Raw genomic sequence first — 6931 nt, 5'->3', positions numbered from 1 at the left:
ACTGCACCCCGTGGATGGAGCTTCCAGCGGCGAGCGACAAGGCGCAGTAGAAGCAAGAGCCCGGTAGCCAGGCATGCTGGAGACAGAGTGAAGCGGTTTCGGGGAATCGTGGGGCACTGCAGCACTAGACTGGTGAGTCTGCACCGAGGGGACCAGCGGGCAGATGGCCTACGCCCGACTCTTGAAGGCAGAGCTGGTGAAGCTGTGCAGAGAGAGGGGCTTGCCTGTGCAGAAAGCAACCAAGGCCCAGCTGATTGCCCAGCTGGAAGAGAAGGACCAGCCACAGGGCCAGGATCTTGTCCCCAGGGGGAGCAGCCAGACCCCTCCTGAGAGTGTGTCAGGCTCAGAGAGGGGGAGGAGTGATGGAACCCACCGGAGAGATGAGACAGCTTCCCCCAGGAGGCCTGCAAGCTGTAGCCCATCTAGGGCAGGGGCCAGCCCAGCAGAGCTGCGGCGGCTGGAGATCCAGCTGCGGATCAAGGAATTGGAAGTGGAGGACCGAGAGAGGGACCGCCAGGACCGAGAGAAGGAGCGCCAAGATTGAGAAAGGGACCGCCAGGACCGAGAGAGGCAGTGACAGCATGAGCTGGCCATGGCAGAGCGGAGAACCGGCGGGGCACCGGCTGCGCCAAGTGCAGATGGGCCCCAGGGTCCCGGGGCTGCCAGGCGCTTGGAGAGGCTCGTGGTGGCCCAATTGAAGGACATGGGCGACATAGACGGGTTCCTCAGCTCCTTTGAGAGGGCCTGTGGACTGCAACGGGTCCCCCCAGCTGACTGGCTGCAGGAGCTCATCTCCGCACTGAGCCAGGAAGCGGCCGGAGTGCTTAGTCAGCTGGAGGACCTACAGCCAGGGGATTTCAACCGAGACAAGGAGGCCCTGCTGCACAAGTTCGGGCTGACCCCCGAGATGTACAGGAAGAGGTTCCGGGGGGTGCAGAAGGAGCCACGGGAGACCTATGTGGATCTGGCCTCCCGCCTGTCACAATACGGCCGCAAGTGGGTGTCTGGAGTCGGAGCCCAGACCGCAGAGGAGCTGCTCAATCTGGTCCTGATGGAGCAGTTCTATGAAGCATGCCCACCCGAACTGAGGCTTTGGCTCAAGGACCGGAGACCAGAGAACCTCCAGGAGGCCGGGAGACTAGCAGATGAGTTCACGGAGAGCCGGTCCGGGTGTGAACGGGAGTCCCAGAGAGAAAGGGAATCGCGCAGAGACCGGATCTCGGCTGAGCGACGGAGGGAGTCAACTACGAGGCGAGCCCAAGGAACAGGTCGTCTGTGCCCCAGAGAACCAGCCAGGGCCTGGACAGAGACAGCCCAAAGCCTAACTTTCCATTGCTGTGGGCAAAAAGGCCACAAGAGGGCTCAGTGCACCAGGTCCCAGGACCGGGGACTTTCCAGGGTTAACTGGCTAGGGCGGGAGGAAGGGCAGGCTGCCCCAGAGGCAGGGGCTGGCAGGCAAACCTCAGCTCAGAGAGAGGGGAAGGATGCTCAGTGCACCTCCCCTGGGAGGTCTGATTCTCAGGAGGCGGATTTCTCCGTGTACCGGGTGGGGGCAGGACGGCCCCTGCGGAGCGAGTGCCTCATACCCCTGGAGGTGGATGGTAGGAAGGTGACGGGCTTCTAGGACACGGGGGCGGAGGTGACGCTGGCCCGATCCGATATAGTGGCCCCAAACCGGATACCACCCCACACGCAGCTGACCCTGAAGGGCATAGATGGGTCCCCGTTTAAGGTGCCTGTAGCCCAGGTGCATCTGAAATGGGGGGAGAAGGAAGGTGTCAAGGAAGTGGGAGTGCACCCGCATTTGCCCACCGACGTGCTGATGGGGAATGACCTAGAGGAGTGGCCCCATGATTCCCAGCGGGGTCTAGTCACCACCCGGAGCCAGAGCCAGTGAGGGGCTGGCAGCCTGGGTCCAGGGAAGGACTCCCGGCAGAGTCCTCAGGGTCCCATCCCAGTGGACACGGGGTCCAACCAGGCTGGGACGCCAGACCTAGGTGTGAAAGGAAGGTATTGAGGCCTACCCAGAATATGTCAAATGAGCACCAGTTTAATTGTAAGTGGAAAGGAAAGGCAGCACTCTCAGATACAGGAGATAAAAATAAAAACAAAATTTGATTGGTTGACCAACAATAACCCTGCTTTTAGGGAAGTAAGTAACTCAGACAGCAGTATGCAACAAAGTGCTGATTACCCCAAATGGAGCAGACGAAAGTTTTTTGTAAGGGCAGAATGAGACAACAAAAATCTAACGTCAGCAATTGTCAGGCGAGTGGAGGATACCAAAATACCGAAACAGGGTATATAAGGTTGGCTGAAACAGACCACGAGTGGACGGGTTGCGAATCCGAAAAGCCAGGTCTGATCAACCAGGGCTCCCTCCCCGGCGCTGAATCTCGCTGCCGCACATAAGCTCCGAAAGGGGAACAAATAAGCTCCGAAAGGGGAACAAATACCGGTCGTAAGTTGCAACGAAAAATCCAAAGAAAGGAAAAACATAAAGAAAAGAATATCTCCTGAATCTAAGCAATGCTTCTATCTTTCTTAACGTGAGTATTATATAACTGTTAACTCCATAAATTTTTTAAAGGTAACTCAGGAGGGTATATCAGTAGGAGAAGTTATTATTTCTTGTTATTTTTAACTGTACTGTTTTTCTACTTTTTCTTTGTATATTATATTGTCTTAAAAGAATCAAAAATAATGAATTGATTTAAATGGAAAATTGATTATAAAGTAAATAGAAAAAATAAATAATCTTTGTTTGACCCTAAAAAGAAGTATTCCTCTCTCTGTGGTTTCAAATCCTTTAAAGAACCAAACCCAGTTACCGAAATGGTGTCACGAACAGGATTTGACGAGAGCAGAGGATGCCCTTTTGATGGGTTAAACAAAACAGAAGGTATAGGACCTCTCAACCACTGGTTATACCATAATAAGGATGAGAGTGAAGAAAACATGCTCAAAATAGGAGCAGTTCTAGCAATAGGGGAAGAAAATCATACATATACCCTACATGTAACATGTTCAGGGTTGAGATGTTTAATGGCTAATAATGGTCTAAGCGAAATGGGAGTTAAAAGATTGCAAAGTACCATTACCAGATGTAACACAAAAAAACCCCATCTAAAGAAACAGATTATAAAAAATTGCAAAACATATTAGAAAGAACAGCCGATATGACAGATCCGTATCGAAATGGGGGTACCCCAGAAATATTAAAATTGCCAAGTCAAACAACTGACAAGTTGATGGGAGAGGTACTAGAGGACCTTATAAGATATGCTAGAGAAAAGAAAAAATTAACTGCCGACAAATGGGATCCAAATAAAGGGGTCCGTGTACTTTGGCACTGGTTGAAAAAAGCCGGAAATACAATAACTAAATTAGAAGGCACAGTAAATACCCTACAAGCCTTATTAAAAAAAGAAACTCAGGAGAGAGAGAAAAAGGGAAATAATGGGAAAAAAGATATAATAAAACCAACAGCCCCACCCCCTCCTTATCCTGAATCAGTCATAGAGGAAAATCAAAAGGAAGAAAGGAAAAAAGTATTAAAAGGAGGTGTATATCCATGGGATATGCTAACGGAAGGAATATGCACAGGGGAATGTAAATGTGAGAAGGAGATAGGAGAAAAGATTGAGGCTGGAGATGATTTGGTCAAAGCTCATCCGATAACACAAATAATATATAAACAGAGGGGAGGACTTCCACCTGTAGCCACTATGGAATCAAGGGAAAGATCCCGAATAGAAATGAATGACTTAATAAGTCGAACCCGAAGGAGACAGGGAGAGAACCCAGTAGTGTGGGTAGGAAGGCTAGTAATGGAAAATATGAATGAATTAATTTCACAATCAGAGCTAACTATATTAACAGGAAATCCCGGATATTCAGGAGGGCTGATGAAAATGAGTTCAGCTATAGGGAATGAAGACTGGCCGTTAACTTTACCAGCCGCAGTAGCCTTATCAATAGCAGCTACAGGGCAGGGAGGAGCTGTACCAGAGGGTTGCATAAAAACGAAGGAAGATGTTAAAGCTGCAGCTGTTGGAATTTCCTTCCTATTTTACCAACCCACAACAGCAGCCCAAGACCAGTTAACAGCAGCACAGAGAGCTGATCCTCACCAATTTAAATATATAGGGGATCCAGGTCTGATAACAATGGACAGAGTAACAGCACAAATGGTATGGCAAGGAGTAGAAAATAAGGAAGGAAACCAAAGCCTAAAATTGTGGCTAACAGCCCTAACAGGGACTAGTGTTTGGGGAATACTGGAAACTATAAATGATTTGGAAGTAGTATGCAAACATACCCCAGCACCAACATACGAACCCCTGAGAGACACGAGTAAAACGTGCGAAAGTTTCCAAACCCCGAAGAAGGGGAAAGACCCAAACAAGGAAGAAAAAGCCATATTTGGTTTTCTGTTAGGAATTAGATACAGTTCTTTATTGTGTTAGGGGAAAAAGTGAATGCCCAAGAAGCAGAAGTAGAAGGAGTTAGAATAGGATTACAACATGCACAAGAGAGTCACCCTAACGAACCATGGGAATTAGATATAGATAGTATGTATTGTATAAAGACACTGTTAAAAGGGAATACAGACATTGAAACACATGCAGGGTGGAGAGAAATATGAGCCATAATTAGAAATCACGTAAGTGGCACATCAGTGAAACATATCCCTAGCCATAAAGAAGGATACAATCCTGACCACAAACAACTAGATAAAGAATTGCAAGAATTTGAAGTGTTAGTAGAAAAAACCAAAGAAAAAGGAGAAGTGGATCCATTCATAAAATGGTTACATGAATGTACAGGCCACTTTGGGATACAAAAGGAAAGAGAATGGATAAGACAATACACAGGAGGAGAATCAATACTTGGAGTAAAAGAACATGAAAAAATACATAAAGCCTGTAAAATCTGTCACAATACTAAACGCATGCATCAGCTAAAATATGCCTATGGTGCATATAACCCAGAATATTATAAACCAGGAAACCACTGGCAAATAGATTTAATAGGACCATTACTAAATGCTAAACAATACCCAAAGGGAGTAATTGTAGTAGATTTGGGAAGTCAGAGTACTATGGTAATTCCTTTGAAAAAAACAAAAGCAGAACACATACTAAAAGCCTTAGAAAAAATAATGGCAGCTTGGGGACGCCCACAAATAATACAGTCAGATGGAGGCCCACCATTTGGAAGTAAAAAATTAGAACAATGGTCCATGGAAAAGGGCATAACATGGCATTTAAATCTCCCATACCATCCTCAATCCAGCGGAGTAGTAGAAAAGAAAATTGATATTTTAAAACAACATTTAAAAATGGCAACTAAGGATGGCACCTTTAAAGGTTGGCACCTAGTATTGGATACAGTTTTATTAAATATGAATGAACATACAAGCCGATGGCCAGATATAAAACCTAAGCAGCAACCAAACTGGGAGCCCTCCTATAAGCAAGGAGAAAAAATATGGATTGTATGGCCAACGGAGGATAAGGAGAAAAGAGTGGCATTGGAAGGAACAGTAATGGAAGCTGGAAAGTTACCATTCACCTATGTAATCACAACAAAAACAAGAAAAGGATTAGCACACCATAATTGGCTAAGTAGTAGAGAATGAAATTAACAGTTACGCAAGATTATATGTTACAGGTTGTTCATCATCACTGAAAATCACGTTAATGGTGCAGGATGGACCAGAGTAGATGGTAAGTATGATCCATTACAACAAAACTGGACCTGGGTCAAAAATAACAACACCACCCAAACTAAATTAGCTAACAAACCAGCCCAGTGGCAAGTGTGTAAAATAAAATATACCACCCACTGGAAAGAGGAGGTAAATCAAACTCTAGTTATAGTTCAGGAAAATGATACCAGTTGGAATATGTCCCGCTTGTATAGTATTGAAGCTAATATGAACAATTGGGTAAACAAATCATATGATAGCACCCCCCCCCAATACAATGATAGGCATACAGGCCTCAAGCCTGGGTGTATTTGGCTTTAGCTTAACACCCTTATATGGTGTATGGCTTAATATTAGCAACTCAACAGAAACATGTGACCCATGGATCCAACCCACATTTGTAACAATTCCACTATCTGGAACCACAGCCTTAGCTACACCAGATAGTAATACAACCCTTCCAACATTAACAGTTGTAATACCCCCCTCAAAATTACAATCAACAGAAACAGGAGGAGTAATAATAAGATTGCAACCAGCATATGAAAATGAAGGAAGGAATATAAAATATAGCATAAATTGCACAACATGGGGGTCACGAAGAAAGAAAAGAGGAGCATGGGATATATGGGCAACCAAAAAATTATTAAGGCAATGGGAGGAGGATGTAAAACCAGATTTGTTAGCAATTGATTCATTAAGTAAAAAAAATAATAGTCACCATGAAAGCTGAAACGGCAAAATTATTACATTGGGTAAATACAGCTGTAAACATATCTAATACAAATGCTGATAAAACACAAGAATGGAGTAAAAATATATCTATGTATTTAAATAATCTAAATTGTATAAGTTTGTATAGTAGTAGTAGTTTTAGAAAAAAATTATTGCAAAAAATTGAGGAAGATGAGAGAGGGATAAGTGGAAGGGCACCATTGGTAAAAATACCAAATACAGCACAAATAAGTCATGAAATAACATCCCATAGAATTAAAATAGGATGGGAAGCAATGGTGTACCAACAAGTAGGATATAAAGAAACAAGTGAAGTTTGGGGAAGAGGAATGGTTACTACACCTGAGCGTTGGTGTAATAGTTCAGAAAAGTTCAGGATGTGTAAACCAGCATTGTTTAATGGACAGAAAGTTGTGTCCACATTAACAGGTAAAATTAATTGGTTACCAAACAAATGTAAAGAATACATAGGCTCTAACCAGA

General features: G+C 44.9%; 1 long non-coding RNA gene across 1 annotated transcript; it reads left to right on the top strand.

Moving 5' to 3' along the window:
- Positions 1 to 1803: 1803 nt before the first annotated feature.
- LOC142825138 (uncharacterized) lies at positions 1804 to 6389 on the top strand. The gene is made up of 2 exons (XR_012899627.2): positions 1804 to 2549; positions 5677 to 6389. It is a non-coding gene; the product is annotated as an uncharacterized LOC142825138 (long non-coding RNA).
- Positions 6390 to 6931: the final 542 nt, after the last annotated feature.

The sequence above is a fragment of the Pelodiscus sinensis genome, chromosome W, assembly GCF_052426305.1.
Source record: "Pelodiscus sinensis isolate ZL-2025 chromosome W, ASM5242630v1, whole genome shotgun sequence".
NCBI lineage: Eukaryota > Metazoa > Chordata > Testudines > Trionychidae > Pelodiscus > Pelodiscus sinensis.
This window is presented reverse-complemented; position numbering and strand designations above follow the sequence as displayed.